At 48.5% G+C, this 19,152-nt stretch overlaps 1 protein-coding gene across 1 annotated transcript in view; it reads right to left on the bottom strand.

Moving 5' to 3' along the window:
* Nucleotides 1-19,152, bottom strand: part of LOC144767725 (phospholipase A2 inhibitor and Ly6/PLAUR domain-containing protein-like) — a 78,283-nt gene that overhangs the window by 26,661 nt on the left and 32,470 nt on the right. The gene's annotated exons all lie outside the window — the stretch shown is intronic.

Below are 19,152 nucleotides of genomic sequence, written 5' to 3'. Positions count from 1 at the left end.
TATTATTTATTTTTTGTCCCCCTTAGCCTCCCAGAGTTTCTATTTTTATTTTTACATATGTCCATCAGGAATTTTTTAATGCTGTCAGGGGGCTAGGTGTTCCTTGGCGATGACGCCATTTTTCCCTCATAACCTGTGAGGCCTAGTCAGCCCCCTTGAAAATCTAGGGATCTCCAGAAACCTAAGATGGTGTCCACCAACTGCCATAACGGACACTACTGGAGGACAGGTCCATAGGATAACATTAGGGAACTTTCTAGAATTGACTAGAGACTTCTGCAGGTCTCAGGCCACCCTATATAAGGCCAGTGACCAGCAGCCATTTTGTGCTGACCCAAGAGTGGAGGAGTGAGGCAGTGGTGAGAGGAGGTGGACACACTGAGAGCAGCTAGTTTGTCTCTGAGGCTGACAGTTTCTTCAGAGGGTTGTTCCCCCTTCAGCCTCTGACCAATCCCTCCCAATACAACAATTGCTGAGAAGAACAGCCATCTGAGTGTGAAGGGAGACTCTTCTCAACCTGCACCCCAGTGGAAGCTGACAGGATACTCTGTCTGAAGATCATTCCCACATCCCCTGCCCAGCGCTGCACCTACCAGTGTGACGAAACAGCTGTGGACCCCTTGACGTGCCCTGGTGAGGTCGGGGAACCGTGAAGCCTGTTGTGACCTGAGGAGCGAGGGCGCCGTGTGTGCACATCCTTCCTGTGAGGCCGGAGTGAAAAGTGTCTGAGGAGAAGCAGCGGCGCTGCTCCGATCGGCATCGGGACCCCGGGGGCACCGGCCGCGTCAATTGAGGAGGTAGGCGCTTCCGCGCATGACCGGCGTGTAAACGCTTCTGTGGAGGCAGGAGGGGCCTAGGATCGGGCAGGCCCAGGAGAAACAGAGCAGCGTCTCCGTGGAGAACAGCGTCCTTCCTGGGAGCCGGCGCGCAGAGGCGGAAGAAGAGCGAGCGCTTCCGCGCATGCCCAGCGGAGTAGTGCCGCCTGAGGTGAGCCGATCGCGTCGGAGCTTCAGGTAGCCGTTCCCCCATCCTGAGGAGGCAGAAGCGCCACAGCGGACGTTTTAGTAAAGAGCCTTGTCCAAGGAAGCCTCCCTCGACCTTTCCCAACAGCCGACTGCTGCCAGGCTTCAGCGCGAGTGAGGGAAACACTCGCAACACGCCCAGAATCTTGCAAGTAAGCCGGGTAGTGTGGGGACGGGAGGCAGCAGCACCGGGTGAGGAAACAAGACAGTGGGGCTACGTCTAGGACCATAAACTGAACTGTCCAGGGAAGCCTGACTGGAGAAAGCGGGCTAGTGTACTGCCTAATTCTAACTAAAATAACCCGTAAGTGGCACGGAGGAAAGAGAAGGAAGTTGTGTAGGGAATCACAGGGTTCCTGGGTAAAAACCCTTGCAGTTTCTTGATAATTGAATAAGTAGATCCCCTACTAGATAGGTGTGCCTTTAAATTAGAGTGAGAGGTACCTTGCTAATATTATTGTGTCTCCCCTTTTAGTCACATCACTGGTGGGTAATGCTGTGACGATCTACAACAAGGTCTTTCTGTTGAGTTGAGCAGTGCTTAGGAGCTGTGGGGTAATGTACCTGCTACTGAGTCTTTAAAAACGTATTGCACTGACAGACTGCATCTTCCTTTCTGTAAATCTATTGGTGAAGCATTGTGACATTGAGTATTAATGTAAAGTAACCCTGTATAGTGAGGAGCTAATGAGATTCTCTTAATCATTCAAAGAGTCACCGTTATTCATTACTGAATCTTTGACAAAAGAATGTGGTTTACTGCCCTTTTTCCACAGCAGGAAGAGTGAAAAAGAGTTTCTCAAAGTAAAAGTGTAATGTTTATTCCTGAAAGAAATTGATGTTGTATCCTATATGATTTGAATCTAAAGAGACATATTATTTTTATAAAAGGTAACGGTATTTTTCCAAACAGTGGTGTTGTGTCTTTATTTTAGTGGTTCAACACTGAGTTACTGTGAGTGAGACTTGTAAGTACTTAGCCAACGCCTTGAGTTAGCTGTAGACCACTACTGTGCCAAGCTACCATATGTAGGCTTGGGTAATCTAGGTCCAACATAATTGGTGTTTCAGCGGTGGGATCACGGATTTGTACTTACACTCACTTAGTAGTAACGCAGTGCCAACCACGGGACCCCACCTGGAGTTTTCTCCCTGCGGCCCTCCTAATTTACATTTTTGATTTTTCTAAATTTACTTCTGGTGGTGGGTGGAGGTTAACCTCAGGTCACTTCGTGGTTTTCTCCTGTGAGTAATTTTATACCATGGCAAAGCTGGAGGTAAATCTTAAAGAGCTGGAAGCCAATACTGTGGCCCAACTCAGGGATTGGTGTCAGCAGAACGGGGTATTTTTTAATAAAGGTGCCAAGAAAGGAGAGTTGCTGACAAGCATAAGGGCATGGTTAGAAGCTCGTCTAAGGGAGGAACCAGAAACGGAAGTGGATGATGGGGACACTGTTACTGAGGCTGCATTGCTGAACCAAATGGGGAGAGGGAATCTTCTGACAGGTCCCAGGATACCTTCAAGGGCAAGCAGCAGCGTTTCAGACAGGGGCTTAACCGAAGCCGAGCTGGAAGATAGGAGGGAGGAGAGGAGGTTGAAAATAGAACTAGCCAGGATGGACATGGAAAGGGAGGATAGGAGGTTGGCGCATGAGCGAACCATCAAAGAGATGGATTTACAAGCCCTAAACCGAGGATCCCCCAAATCAGAGAATGGTGGCAGCGATACCCAGACCAACATCAAAGAACCTAGACCGTACCTACCAAAAGATATTATGGCTTGTTATGTACCCAGTGACGACATTGCTAAATGGCTAGCCGCCTACGAGGTCTCGCTGAGGGCCCATGGGATTCTGGAAGCCCACTGGGGAGGTGGGTTATACAAATACATGCCCCCCACTGGCAGGGATACTTTGTTGGCCCTTGACCAGATTGAACAGACCTACTATCCGGCTATGAAATCAGCGCTGCTCAAGAAGTTTGGGTTGACCCCTGAGAAATATAGGCAAAAGTTCCGGGGCAGCTACAAGCTGGGCACGCAAAACTGGGTAGATTTCTTGGACTACTCCAGGAAGGCCCTGGAGGGTTGGGTAAGAGGCAGCGAAGTAGGAGACTATGAGGGACTATATGACCTCATACTCAAGGAACACCTACTCGAGAAGTGTCTTCCCGAACTAAGACAGCATCTGGTGGACAGCAAGCTGACCAGCCCCAGGAAGCTTGCTGAGGAGGCGGACATCTGGGTTAGTACCCGGGTGTCGACTAAGGGGACTGGAGGGAATTCCCAGAAGCAAGGACAGGGCGCCCCCCAGAAGAAAGAGGGAGGGGAAACTAAGAGGGAGTTCTCAAAAGGGCCACAAAATACTTCGCAAGGAAGGGGCAGAGGATTCATCCCCAAGAGTAACCCCCCTCGCAACCCTACCCCTGGCCAAAGCCAGCAGCCAAGGGTTGTTCATTGTTTTGAGTGTGGTGGTGTGGGACACTATAAAGGAGATGTGAGATGCCCAAAAAGACCACCCCCTCCCACTGGAGGAAAAGCCCCGGGAATCACTAGTGTAGTGCTCGGGGAGGAGATGCCTTTGGTTAAGGGAGGGGAGCGGGCGGGTGTCACCTTAGTGTCCCTGGGAGATAAGGAGATGGTTCCCAAGACCCAGCTGCCCTCTAATACTACTAAGTATGAGCAGTGGGTCACCATCAATGGCCGTAGAGGGGAGGCTCTGAGAGACACAGGAGCCAGCATGACTATGGTAAGGAGTCAGCTGGTGTCTCCAGAGCAGGTCATCCCAGATGTACTCCATCCCGCCGTAATGGCTGACGGCAGATTGGGCCACTACCCTGTGGCTGAGGTTCCCTTTGAGTGGGGAGGGGTTGCAAGTCCACTTCGAGTTGCCGTAAGCCCTGCCGTGCCTGTTGACTGCCTGTTAGGGAATGATATGGAGCACAATGCTTGGAGGAGGGTGGAGTACCAGACTCACTCTGAGATGCTGGGACCCCCTGACTGGACTTGTGTCAGCACAAGGTCCGCGACTGCCCGAAGGGGGAGTTCACTGACGCTGGAGCCTGGAACAATGGCCCAGCCGGCTGCCAGAGAGGAGAAGGACAGGAGGCCGGAGGACCCTGCCTCGACATCTCCACCTCGTGAGACAGCTGGACCACCTGCGGAGGTGGATCTGGAGTCCACCGGGGAGAATGTTGCTTCCCTGGAAAACCTACCCATCCCAACTGAATGGCATGTGGAGGGAGGTCCTTCCCGGGAAGAGTGCTGCAAAGCTCAGAAAGAGTGTCCTACTCTCGCGGGGCTGCGGCAACAGGCCAACGCCCAGGCAGCGGGAAACATTGAAGGGAGCTACTGGATTTACTGGGAGGATGGACTCCTCTACAGTGAGCCCAAGGCACCTGGCCACGGTTCAGCCAGAGCCTTGGTGGTCCCTCAATGCTTTAGAGCCTTTCTACTGGAACTGGCTCATGAGATACCATTGGCAGGACATCTAGGACAGGACAAGACCTTTGCCCGGCTTGTCCCCCACTTCTACTGGCCTCGAATGAAAGTGGCGTCGGATACATATTGTCGGACGTGTGTGTCTTGCCAAGCCAGTGGGAAAACTGGGGTGAAGCTAAAAGCTCCCCTGGAACCACTACCTGTCGTTAGCACCCCCTTTGAGAGGGTGGGCATCGACATTGTAGGGCCATTGGATCCACCAACTTCAGCTGGACACCGGTTCATACTGGTTTTGGTGGATCATGCCACCCGGTACCCAGAGGCAATACCTCTGAGGACCATCACTGCACCTGCAGTGGCAAGGGCCCTGATGGGGATCTTCACCAGAGTGGGTTTCCCCAAGGAGGTCGTTTCCGACAGGGGGACTAACTTCCTTTCAGCATACATGCGGGCTATGTGGAAGGAGTGCGGCGTTACCTATCGGTTTACCACTCCCTATCACCCACAAACCAATGGTCTGGTGGAAAGGTTTAACAAAACCTTGAAAGGTATGATACGGAGTCTACCTGAGAGCCTACGGAGGAAATGGGACATCCTCCTACCCTGTCTCTTGTTTTCCTACAGGGAAGTGCCACAGAAGGGAGTGGGCTTCAGCCCCTTCGAACTTTTGTACGGGCACCCTGTAAGGGGACCTCTCAGCCTGGTGAAAGACGGATGGGAACAGACTCCCAGGAAGCTTCCCCAGGACGTGGTGAGCTACATGCTGGCCTTCCGGAGCCAAATGGCTAAGTTGTGGAAGCAGGCTTCAGACAACTTGGAGGCCAGCCAAGCAGTTATGAAAGAGTGGTATGACCACAACGCTCACCCAGTGGAACTGGAGCCTGGACAGAAAGTGTGGGTAATGGAACCTGGAGAGCTAAATGCCCTCCAGGACCGTTGGACAGGCCCCTTTGAGGTTTTGGAGAAAAAGGGGAAGTCCACCTATTTGGTGGATCTTAAGACCCCGAGGCAGCCCCTCAGGGTGCTGCATGCCAATCGTCTCAAGCCACATCATGAGAGGCCCGAGGTTGTCTTAATGCTGGTAACCGATGGAGCAGAGGAAGAAGAAAGTGAACCTCTCCCTGATCTTCTCTCGTACAAAGAAAAAGATGGGTCCGTGGAGGGAGTGATTTTCTCGCCATCCCTGACTTCTGAACAGCAAAGTGATTGCCGCCAGATCCTGGAGCAATTTTCTCCCCTGTTCTCCCTTGTCCCAGGTAGGACCCACCTGTGTACCCATGACGTGGACACAGGAGACAGCCCACCTGTGAAATCTAAAATCTACCGGCTGTCGGACAAGGTGAAGGCCAACATCAAAAGTGAAGTCGCCAAGATGCTGGAGTTAGGGGTGATTGAACCTTCTGGTAGCCCTTGGTCTAGCCCGGTGGTTTTGGTACCAAAAGCTGCCCCACCAGGCACCACACCTGAATTGAGATTCTGTGTGGACTACCGAGGCTTGAATTCAGTAACCAAAACTGATGCACATCCTATTCCACGGGCGGATGAGCTTATTGACCGGCTGGGAGCTGCTCAATACTTAAGTACCTTTGACCTAACTTCAGGGTACTGGCAGATTTCCCTTACTGAGGAGGCGAAGGAAAGGTCAGCCTTCTCTACACCTCAGGGACACTACCAATTTCGTGTGATGCCCTTTGGGCTTAAGAATGCCCCTGCCACTTTTCAGCGGCTGGTGAACAAGGTCCTTTCGGGAATGGAAGCTTTTTCTGCTGCATACCTGGACGACATTGCTGTCTTCAGTAGCAGCTGGGAGGACCATTTGCAGCACCTGCAAGCTGTTCTTCATGCCCTGCAACAGGCTGGCTTGACCATCAAGGCCAGCAAGTGTCAGATCGGACAGGGGTCGGTGGTGTACCTAGGTCACTTGGTGGGCAGAGGGACGGTGCAGCCCCTCCAGGCAAAGATTGAGACCATCATCGCCTGGGAGCCCCCCAAGACTCAAACAGAGGTCCGAGCCTTCCTGGGCCTCACTGGATACTACCGTCGCTTCGTGAAGGGGTATGGCACTATCGTGGCACCCCTCACTGAACTTACTTCCAAGAAGCAACCCCGACGGGTAGTCTGGACGGAGGCTTGCCAGCGAGCCTTCATGACCTTGAAACAAGCATTGTGTTCCGCTCCCATTCTCAAGGCCCCTGATTTTGCTAGAGAATTCATTGTCCAAACAGATGCGTCAGAACATGGCATTGGGGCAGTGTTATCGCAGCTAAATGATGAGGGCTTGGATCAACCCGTGGTCTTCCTGTCCAGGAGACTACTCCCCAGGGAAAGGAGGTGGAGTACAATTGAGAGAGAAGCCTTTGCGGTGGTTTGGGCTCTGAAGAAGCTGCGACCATACCTGTTTGGTTCGCACTTCCTAGTTCAGACTGACCATCGCCCCCTTCGTTGGCTGATGCAAATGAAGGGGGAGAATCCCAAGTTGCTAAGGTGGTCCATCTCCCTACAGGGAATGGACTTTAGGGTGGAACACCGACCTGGGGCGGACCATGCCAACGCAGACGGTCTATCCAGGTATTTCCGCCTTAGTGATGAGGACTCCCAAGGGGTTGGGTAGTTCTCCCCACTTTCAGCTGGGGGGGACGCGTGTTAGACCTGTCTGCTTCTGGAGAGACTCTAACCATTATTATTTATTTTTTATCCCCCTTAGCCTCCCAGAGTTTCTATTTTTATTTTTACATATGTCCATCAGGAATTTTTTAATGCTGTCAGGGGGCTAGGTGTTCCTTGGCGATGACGCCATTTTTCCCTCATAACCTGTGAGGCCTAGTCAGCCCCCTTGAAAATCTAGGGATCTCCAGAAACCTAAGATGGTGTCCACCAACTGCCATAACGGACACTACTGGAGGACAGGTCCATAGGATAACATTAGGGAACTTTCTAGAATTGACTAGAGACTTCTGCAGGTCTCAGGCCACCCTATATAAGGCCAGTGACCAGCAGCCATTTTGTGCTGACCCAAGAGTGGAGGAGTGAGGCAGTGGTGAGAGGAGGTGGACACACTGAGAGCAGCTAGTTTGTCTCTGAGGCTGACAGTTTCTTCAGAGGGTTGTTCCCCCTTCAGCCTCTGACCAATCCCTCCCAATACAACAATTGCTGAGAAGAACAGCCATCTGAGTGTGAAGGGAGACTCTTCTCAACCTGCACCCCAGTGGAAGCTGACAGGATACTCTGTCTGAAGATCATTCCCACATCCCCTGCCCAGCGCTGCACCTACCAGTGTGACGAAACAGCTGTGGACCCCTTGACGTGCCCTGGTGAGGTCGGGGAACCGTGAAGCCTGTTGTGACCTGAGGAGCGAGGGCGCCGTGTGTGCACATCCTTCCTGTGAGGCCGGAGTGAAAAGTGTCTGAGGAGAAGCAGCGGCGCTGCTCCGATCGGCGTCGGGACCCCGGGGGCACCGGCCGCGTCAATTGAGGAGGTAGGCGCTTCCGCGCATGACCGGCGTGTAAACGCTTCTGTGGAGGCAGGAGGGGCCTAGGATCGGGCAGGCCCAGGAGAAACAGAGCAGCGTCTCCGTGGAGAACAGCGTCCTTCCTGGGAGCCGGCGCGCAGAGGCGGAAGAAGAGCGAGCGCTTCCGCGCATGCCCAGCGGAGTAGTGCCGCCTGAGGTGAGCCGATCGCGTCGGAGCTTCAGGTAGCCGTTCCCCCATCCTGAGGAGGCAGAAGCGCCACAGCGGACGTTTTAGTAAAGAGCCTTGTCCAGGGAAGCCTCCCTCGACCTTTCCCAACAGCCGACTGCTGCCAGGCTTCAGCGCGAGTGAGGGAAACACTCGCAACACGCCCAGAATCCTGCAAGTAAGCCGGGTAGTGTGGGGACGGGAGGCAGCAGCACCGGGTGAGGAAACAAGACAGTGGGGCTACGTCTAGGACCATAAACTGAACTGTCCAGGGAAGCCTGACTGGAGAAAGCGGGCTAGTGTACTGCCTAATTCTAACTAAAATAACCCGTAAGTGGCACGGAGGAAAGAGAAGGAAGTTGTGTAGGGAATCACAGGGTTCCTGGGTAAAAACCCTTGCAGTTTCTTGATAATTGAAGAAGTAGATCCCCTACTAGATAGGTGTGCCTTTAAATTAGAGTGAGAGGTACCTTGCTAATATTATTGTGTCTCCCCTTTTAGTCACATCACTGGTGGGTAATGCTGTGACGATCTACAACAAGGTCTTTCTGTTGAGTTGAGCAGTGCTTAGGAGCTGTGGGGTAATGTACCTGCTACTGAGTCTTTAAAAACGTATTGCACTGACAGACTGCATCTTCCTTTCTGTAAATCTATTGGTGAAGCATTGTGACATTGAGTATTAATGTAAAGTAACCCTGTATAGTGAGGAGCTAATGAGATTCTCTTAATCATTCAAAGAGTTACCGTTATTCATTACTGAATCTTTGACAAAAGAATGTGGTTTACTGCCCTTTTTCCACAGCAGGAAGAGTGAAAAAGAGTTTCTCAAAGTAAAAGTGTAATGTTTATTCCTGAAAGAAATTGATGTTGTATCCTATATGATTTGAATCTAAAGAGACATATTATTTTTATAAAAGGTAACGGTATTTTTCCAAACAGTGGTGTTGTGTCTTTATTTTAGTGGTTCAACACTGAGTTACTGTGAGTGAGACTTGTAAGTACTTAGCCAACGCCTTGAGTTAGCTGTAGACCACTACTGTGCCAAGCTACCATATGTAGGCTTGGGTAATCTAGGTCCAACACTTGTTTAATCTTGAAGCATCCTCACTCAGACTCATGTATGCAGTTTCATTTCTTAAGGAAATGTAATTGAAGTGTTTGGGTGGGTGCAGTCAATTAATTCAGTGGGACAAAAAGTCATTTTTCAAATGTATAGACTAAAGTCTTTTGAGAAATGTCATTTTATTTAATTATCCATTAAAATGCTTGGTAGTGAAAGTGATCCCTTATAGATATGGAGCTTGGAGTGAGTGGTTCGAGAACCCGCAAACTCCCACCGACTTGATTAGCAGAAGCCTGCCACGAGTTTACAAATGATCTGTTACAGAGCTTGATGTGGCCTATTCCATGCACAGACTAGACAGCGGGGAGAGCAATTTTGCGATTTCTTAATTTGCGATTCTTGCATTTGGGATGATGCATCCCAAATGCAAAAATACAGGTCGCAAAGGGGCAGATTCTGAGAATCTGCCCCTTTGCGAGCGGATTTTACCTTGGCGCATCTATGCCTAAGTCTTTGCATTTAGAAGTGGTTTTAAGTATTCTGCGTAAAGTTACAAGTAATAGTTGTACTTTTCTTGTTTTTACGTGCTTTGGCTGTTATACCGGCAGACAGCGACTTAATTTAAGGCCCCTGCTGGCGATGGCATTACGGCTCTTTTTAGGAGAGGCTGAAGGGGAGCAGGGACCACGGAAGAGAGGAGAGGCAGAGGAGTATACAAGGGGGTGGCGGGAAAGAAAATACGCTGAGGGCAAAGGAGGACCTGAGTTAACGTATTTGTAAAGAAAGGTAGAGGCTGATGGGAAATAAGGCTCATGGGAGAGAGGAAAGGCAGAGCGAAGAGAGAAGGATGTGAGAGAAATATATATTTGCACTTTAAAAAAAATGTATTTTCATTTGCTGGTAAGCGTACCGGCAATTTAAGCCCCCTGCAGGCGTTGGTTACATCATGGTTTTCGCAGCATCCACCATCTGTTCGTGGTATATTCTTAAAGATTGGGGAAGCAGTTTAAAAGAAAGGGGTGGGGTGAAGGGGAACTGGCAGAGGGGAAAGGAGGACCGCATAGAAACTGTTTGCTTTATAGAAAGGGAGAGGCTGGGGGAAAATATGAACAGAGGGTGGTTAACATTGTAAACACAGGGAATGAATGTGTAAACAAATATGGGTAAACATACGTGTCTACGATGTTTAGGGGAGATACGCTGATACACGACCTAATGAATATATTTTAAAACGTGTGCCCTGTGAAAATTAAGATCCACCATGTTTAGTGTTGTTTTTTTTAGTTTTTTTGTTTTTTTAGTTTTTAAGTAAAGTATTAGTTATTTGTCTGCAATTATTTGTTTTTTGTCTGATTTGTCCTCAGAGAGTCCTGTCAGACAACTGCGTAATTTAAACCCCCTGCAGATGATAACTTAAAGCACCTGTTTTGGGCAAAACCCAACAGTTTGGCATACTTCACCCCAAAACACACCGAAAACAGTTGCAAAATATGGGGTTATGGAGAAAGCGGTCAACTTTATTTTTATAGTGTAGATTTACTGCGCGCTCGCAAACATTTTTTATGTACTTTTCTTTATTTTAGTTGTATTTGCAGAAGAGCGTACCGGCAGACACCGGCTTATTTAACGGCCCCTACAGGCGTTGTTTACAAAGCCCCCTGCAGGGGTTTGTAATGTTGCTCTCGTGCTCCGTGAGAGTGCGTGTATTCTTTCTTTACGTTAGTCATGTTGTACTACATGGAGTTACATTAACAAGGGATATCTATGTATATGGCCATGTTAACAGGTGAGGAGTTTTTAAGAGGCTGTATAGCATCGCCTTGATCAGATATTTGAAAGGGCATTCGTTATTCCCTTTTCGAGGCCTATCACAAGCATCCCTGGGTAGTAACAGAGCACCTGGCATTACTGAAAGCTGGGATAGTGATAAAACAGTATCCAGATATTACCAGGAGATCATAGATTGATACACAATGGGCACATAAGGAATGAGGAATAACCTGGTGGAGACGGCACTTCCGCATCGATTCCTGTAAATTATTCCACATTTGTCGACAGATTACCACACAGACACTTTGCCTGCTTTGGGCAGGAGAAATGTCAAGGTCAGTTCTGCTGAGCAATTGTAGTCGCGCAAATTACAAGACTACATGCTATTACCATCTGTCCGCATCGAGATTACTGTGCCGCTCAGTTGAAAAGGGTGTTAAGCACTTGTTTGGCTTGTGTAGTATCTTGGAATGAAAGATACACCATTCATGTAGATTAAAGTAGATTTATTCCCAGAAAGAAAGCACGTCTGGTCAGGATTGCTGACATGGAAAACAAACACCTACTGCCCTCAGTGGCAGAATATTGGGGGCCATTAGAGGCATACCCCTGAGTGCACGTATCTGAGCATTGTATATCAGGGCTCATATGTGATACCCCAGAGCTGGGATCCCTCAAGCCAAATTGTTATTTTTATGCTGCTGGAACAATAAAAGGTTTCGGAAAACATTTCACATTCTGTGCGTGCCCTAGCATGGGTTCCGACCAGCCATGATAACAGGCTTAACGAGCATTGCTGAAAGTTATAAACCCCAAAGGTATGACAGAAATGTATGCTAAAAATGTTTCCTGAAACGTACAGTGCATAACACGAAGGCTTAAACAGCAAGCGGTCCCCTAAGCGCCTTCAGACGTTCACGCAGTCTCCATGCCCGGACAAAACACCAGACAACCATGCGAGTGGTGAGCACGTGCGCTCCACAGCGAGACATCTGTTTTGCATTATTGCGCACACATCTGTGCACGATAATTGAAAATAGATGTGGCCCGTGCAGGTAACCGCAAGCAATAGGCCGTGGGCTAGGGAAAGGCGGTACATGCGCCCGCCTTTGCCCGCCTTTGCCCAATTGCGTGCTGTCTTTCTTAGGAAGATGCATGCAAAGCCCAATAGCCTATGACACAAACAAAAACACACGCACGAGTGTGTGGTGAGCTTTCTGAAGCCCTTAGACAAAGTCTCGCAGAGCAGCGCAAGTGCACTATCTAGGCTCGACCTAAAACATTAATGATGCACATTTTATCAAATTGCAAGCAAACAAGTTAAATAGGGTGAACTACATAACTGAATAACAAAACATGAACGATGCATATTTCTATCAGATGGAATGTGATGACATACTCTTATGTGGTGCACACCAACCCGAGTCCCAGAGAGCGACGCCGGGGGAAAGTTTAGCAGCAGGGCGCACACAACTCAGCTGAATGTTTAGCTCTGCTCCTGCGATCCAGAAAAACATAAAACCAGATGAAAAGGCTTCGCAGAGCTGCAGAGCACCGTGCCAGCGAGACACTTATTGATGTTGTTCAGTAAAAAGCTTTCCCTTCCGCAAAATAAACCCCTCAGTGTCTGTGACCAGAAGCAGAGAGGCCCCATGCATGCGCTAATCTGCTCCATGTTTGTGCCCACTGACGTAAGTAATCACTGCCCGTTGCATGGCGCAATTGCTCCGTTTTTACACCGAAATCCACTCAGGTAGCGGAGAAACAGAGAGAAGATTTGTCATCCTGCCCCGTGGCTCATTCTTGTAGGGAAAACCTGGAGATGACCCCCCAGCCCTCCATGCTCTGCTTGAAGTGGTGCAGCTATGCTATTAATTTACTTTCTAATTGATACAAAAGGGGATGATGGACGGAGCGTTTGAGCAAATCAAATACTTACCCCCAGTCAACTGATCTGGGTTTAATCCATCACCATTCTTTAGCTCACTCCGCCACCCCAGTTCAGACATGGCCATATGCAAATCAGTCTGACCCTGTGCCTCATGGGAACAGTCCAGCCCGAACTGCCAAGCCATGTCTTCCCTGGACCGGAAACACGCATCCTGGGACCGGTTTTGGGTTCATAACCCTCATCAGCCAGGCTATCTTGAATCCAGTGGCAAAGTGAGCTAGGGACTCACGTCTGAGCATACCCAGCCAACTTGAGGCGGACAAAGCGATACAAAAGGGGATGATGGGCGGAGTGTTTGAGCAAATCAAACACTCACCCCCAGTCAACTGATCTGTGTTTAATCCATCACCATTCTTTAGCTCACTCTGCCACCCCAGTTCAGACATAGCCATATGCAAATCAGTCTCACCCTGTGACTCATGGGAACAGTCCAGCCCGAACTGCCAAGCCATGTCTTCCCTGGACCGGAAACAAGCATCCTGGGACCGGTTTTTCGGGTTCATAACCCTCATCAGCCAGGCTATCTTGAATCCAGTGGCAAAATGAGCAAGGGACTCACGTCTGAGCATACCCTGCCAACGTAAGGCGAACAAAGCGATACAAAAGGGGATGATGGACGGAGCGTTTGAGCAAATCAAACACTCACCCCCTGTCAACTGATCTGGGTTTAATCCATCACCATTCTTTAGCTCACTCCGCCACCCCAGTTCAGACATGGCCATGTGCAAATCAGTCTGACCCTGTGCCTCATGGGAACAGTCCAGCCCGAACTGCCAAGCCATGTTTTCCCTGGACCGGAAACAATCATCCTGGAACTGGTTTCGGGTTCATAACCCTCATCAGCCAGGCTATCTTGAATCCAGTGGCAAAGTGAGCAAGGGACTTACGTCTGAGCATACCCTGCCAACTTGAGGCGAACAAAGCAATACAAAAGGGGATGATGGACGGAGCATTTGAGCAAATCAAACACTCGCCCCCAGTCAACTGATCTGGGTTTTAATCCATCACCATTCTTTAGCTCACTCCGCCACCCCAGTTCAGACATGGCCAAATGCAAATCAGTCTGACTCTGTGCCTCATGTCTTCCCTGGACCGGAAAAAGGCATCCTGGGACCGGTTTCGGGTTCATAACCCTCATCAGCCAGGGTATCTTGAATCCAGTGGCAAAGTGAGCAAGAAACTCACGTCTGAGCATAACTGCCAACTTTAGGCAAACAAAGCGATACAAAATACAAAATGTAATTTATTTTCTGTCAGCTGTATTTGTTGGAAAAGATGCCGGATAAGTGCAGCAGAGTCTGAACAAATTAATTTTAGAAAACGCCACCACACTGGCGGCAGCTCTGGTTTGCGGGAGAACTTGAAAGCAGGACGGAAGGCAGGCCAGGGAGGGGGAGAGACAAATGGAGCTGGATGTTAAACAAGCTGTGAAAATGACTGCAATGCCCAGATGGGGGGAGGGGCCATCACACGCTGTACAGTGTAACAGCCAATCAAAATGTTCTCAGAGTGAAATTGCCAGGGAGGTAACTCTGCGCACAAAGGAGGGACATTTGCAGAAAAGCACCAATAACAAGCCAGAATTTATGAATGCCCCAGATAGCAACCATTGGCAAGCACTGCATTTGCCAAAAGCCCACAGAAGCGTTACAACAGGTCGAGGTTCGACCTAATGAACGTGTCTTCATGTAAGCAACTGGTGCTCGTGTAAAGCCCTCTGATACCCCATACCTTCAGGTGAAGTTTGCACTGTATAAAACTTTGTTAAAAAAGAAAGAGAGAGAGAAGCGGAACAGAAGGCGGGCCATCAGGGTAGCATGGCAATCACAATGGAGGGCTCCAAGAAGTATGTACTGCTTTTGGGGGGTGGAAGCAGAAAACATACGCATCCCACTGCCTCTCCTTTGGCAGTTAGTCCCACCTTGAACCAGATAAGCCCACACTAAGGCCTGTCTGGTGTCTTTTTAAAGGAACTAATACTGGGAGGAGGGTGTGACTTCCCTGCCCCCGGAAACCTAAAAGAGGGAAGTATAGAAGAATCTGCGTGCAACCCAAGGGGCCTTCACGCCCAGCGATTGCATAGGAACCTGTGTAGGATGGTGCAGTCAAAGATGATTTATGGTGTTGCAAAACTAACTTAAGGCTGGGGACCTCTGATGTATGACTGTAGAATGGATTTATGCTGACATTCTTAATGATTTATGAGGTATATCAATGATCGATTATTGTCATGGCGACTTATAACCATCTCAAGATTCCTTAATAAAATTGCAATCTCTTACCTCTAACCAGGGTCTCTGATTCTTATTGAAAGAAGAGTGGTTGGAAGGAAGGGACAGTCAAAGGCATGGTAGGACCAGGTAGCTTGTCAGGGGTGGGTTATGCCTGGTCAAGGATAGTTCAAGGTCATTCAAGGCCAGTAATGTTGCGTGTAAAGAAAGTCAACATTACTCCTAGAGGGAGGGACCCAGAAGGTTCATAGCTTCCAGCCTGATAGGAAGGACCTGACCAAATGTGGGAAGGCAGGATCTAGCCCACATTCTCCCCTGTTCAAGCAGCACCCCTCCCCCTGATCGGGGTCATTAGGTAGCTGCATCCCCAATTTTGTTTATGAAATTGATTGAGCCTTGATGTTTGCTGATACATTTTTGGGGGCTGATAATACATGGATGTGATATAAAACATATCTTTCAATGTCAGCACCAACCAGATCCATGCTAAAGAGCCTGAAAGCCAAGGGGGGTTTGTGTGTACTATTGGGGTTACCAGGGCTGCTCAAGGCTCCCTTCTGTTGTGAAAAAAGTACATGTTCTACCTGTTCACAGTGACTGTGAGAACTACAAACACCAGAAGACAGGCCCTCCTGGCACTCGTGATGGAAGTCTAGAGTTAGCCCACTCTCCCTTGGCCTTATTAGCTTCTTTAAGGTTGATTGTGGACCACCTCTTGGGCAGCTTTGTCTGTGGGTCAAAATTATGGGATCCTGGCAATTTCTATGACACTGGTAAAGTAATCAGTGGCGGCTGGCACAGGTAAGCGTGGTGGGGTAGTGGGGAAGGGCAGGGTAGGAGGAGGTAAGTTGACAGACGACAGAATGGGTATAATTAGATAAATAAATTATTAATACCTATTTTTTCGTCTGTCGACTTCCCCCCTGCCATGCCCAGCCCCACCCCTCCAAGGTTACCTGTGCCAGCCACCGCTGAAAGGAATGTTTTGGGAAGTGGCAGGTATCTCTGGAATGTGAAACACATCTTGACCACTTGTATGCTTATTGACACATATATTCCCAGTACCTCACCTCCTTGTTAGCAGAAGCAGCCCTTGGAAATGGCATATCCCTAAGACTCAGATCAGGCTAGTTAGGCAGGAGCTGAGAGGACAGAGACATCCCAGACATGGAGAGATACAGCAGAGACACTTTGGTGGAGACTACACTCTACACCTACCTCCAGCCCTCACATCGCGCCCTTTAGAAAGGCATTGTGTGAGGGGAGGAAGACAACTGTGTCAAGTGCGACCTCCCACGAAGAGCTCCTGGCTTCTGTTCAGTGTCTTGAGGAACAGCTGCTTCTCAAAACATAGTTGTAAGCAAAACCTAAAAAAGCATTTGCAATGCAATAGGTCTCGCGTTTGCGATACTTTAAGCCATTGGCATTGTAAATGACGATGCCTCTTATTGATCTGTTTTGATAATTAACACATAAAAAAAAGGCATTGTAATTTACCATGACAATATCTCAAACTCTTGTAAATGCAAGACCTATTGCATTTCAAAGAAGCGGCCGCCATCGTCCAGAGCTGCTTGGAAAGTGAAAGCGTGCATGGTGCACTGAATGTTGCAGGAAAGCCTGCAAAGAGAAACTCAGTAAAGAAAATAGTGCTTACAGACTAAATAAGACGTACCATGTACTGAAGTAACAGGGCCTGTCCTCATGGGAGGTTATAAATGAAGACAAGGCGGTACCAAGGAGGGACTAACAAGCCTATTAACAAATCAGAAGCCAGCATTTACTAAGGACAATGACACAAGCCAATGACAAAAATGGGTGGAGAGCGTGCGGGGCTTCTAGTCCATACTCCAATACAGCATGACTCGCAGCGCATGCGCTTCCCAGGATCGACCTAAAAATAGCTTTCCTCTGCCAATGTTTTTATTCTGTTTCAGGCCCCCAACCAACACCCGCTATATAATAGGAATTCCCTTCCAATACTGTATAAATGTACATGGAATAGGACAAAGCACGTGGCCGATTCACAAAAAGCATCTACAAGTACAGGTAGTACTCGTTTACATATTCTGACTGGTCTTTGTAAATCGACTCAAAATCCTCATAGTAAAAATGCAAAGAAGGCACAGTCTTTTCTGTTTGTACTAACTCTTTAACTATTCCGTGAAAATTCGTATAATATTTATGTGACAGATGTTTTGGGGCATGTCAGAGATTTATGTGAAGGATGTACGTTGTTACAACGCATGCTTTTACTACGCATGCCTTTACAACGCAGGATTTACAACGCAAGTCGTTACAACGACTTGCATTGGGGGGTGCTGGATAGTGAATAGTTTAATTTACTATTCCAACTCCAGTCCCCGTGGATATTAGGGAAGGTGTTGGATAGTAAATTAAACTATTACCTATCCTAGAGCGCCCCCAGCGCAATTCGTTGTAATGACTTGCGTTGTAAATCCTGCATTGTAAAGGCACTGCGTGGTAAAAGTTGCGTCGTAATGGATGTTTCCCTTATGTAAATGATGATAACACTTACTCATAATGCCTTTGTGAATAAGTCCCATGGTTTGTTCTTGGGGCCTCGAGTACCCAGGAATTGTATTACAAGAATTCTGAAATCTCAAAGCGCTACACCTTTGAAGGAATAGAGCATAGTGATTGAGAGATAACTGAGCGCAGGGCCTAGATGTCATTGAAATATAGTTTTCTTTTCAATGCAACTTCCTTGTTTGCAACAGGAGCCCGAGGCAGCACGTACATGCATGAGACAACAAAGTCTGCCTTTTGACAAGTAATGCCTTCTGTTACACTTCTTTTTAAGACTTTTAAAGAAGTGGGATGTTACCAATTGCTTGCGGCTCCACACAGCAAAAAATAAACAAGAATTCCTCTCTGAGTCAGAACTTCTTCCGTAACAAACACTGGTAGATAAATGAATGCCTGCTTACGAAAGCAATGTCTATCTGTAGCGCTGTTTTATAAAAACCCGACGCAAGATATGCAGCGCTTGCAGACACTTTGGCGTGCCCTCCATTTAGAAGACTGGTCAGTAGTGCTCATTTGTGGTTGGAATATGCTGAAGATGACCAAATGAAGGATTTGACTTGCTCAAAGTGCTTCATTATGAGATACCTACGACGTGACAAAACAGAAACATTCTGTAAAATAATCAAACAACTCTTTAGCATCTATCGCCTCCGAATCCAAATGTCAGCCATCGACTAGCCGTCTTTGTAGGGTCTGCGGATCCAGGATCTAGGCACAAGCTTGTGCCTGTGTGTGAATGAGAAGAGGACTTGGGTTTGCCAAAACCACTGTGTTAGACCTGGCACCTTGGCGTGGGTCTCCCTTCCACTTTTTGTTACTGTTCCTCATGTCTTTTGCTGGTGTTAGCTGCTCAGAGCATTGTGCCACTGCCAATCAGTGCCACAGTGCAAGTGCTCCCTGTATAAAATGTATACATTGATGGGATTCCATGATTGGCTTATTTGGTTTACTGTCAGACCGCAGTAAAGTGCACCATGAGTGCCCAGGGCTTGTAAATCCAAATGCTGCTAGTGGGCCTGCAGGACTGGTTGTGCCACCCACAGAAGCAGCCTGGTAAAATGTGTCTAAGGTCTGTCATTGCAGAACCTGCGTGCAGTCTTGTACTGTCATGCTGACTGGGCAAGTGCACCCACTTGTCAGTCCCTAAACCTTCCCTTTGCTTCATGTGAGTAACCCCTATGGTAGGCCGGATATAATTTACCCTCGGGTACTGGGATCCCTGTATAGATTTTAAACTTTCACCTTCACGTCACTACACTGCACACTCAGAAACATACCTGCTCCGCTGTATTCAGGCGTCGAAACACACCCGGGACACACTCGGAGTCACTGGGTGGGCCCGATGATGAAGCATGCCACCAACCAGGTTGGTGGGTGAGGGCTTCATGAACAAACAAAAGGGTTTGTACCCTGTCTTACAGTCTTGAGTCTATGTTAATTCACAAATAGGCT

Source organism: Lissotriton helveticus, chromosome 7, assembly GCF_964261635.1.
Source record: "Lissotriton helveticus chromosome 7, aLisHel1.1, whole genome shotgun sequence".
In the NCBI taxonomy this organism is placed as follows: domain Eukaryota; kingdom Metazoa; phylum Chordata; class Amphibia; order Caudata; family Salamandridae; genus Lissotriton; species Lissotriton helveticus.
This window is presented reverse-complemented; position numbering and strand designations above follow the sequence as displayed.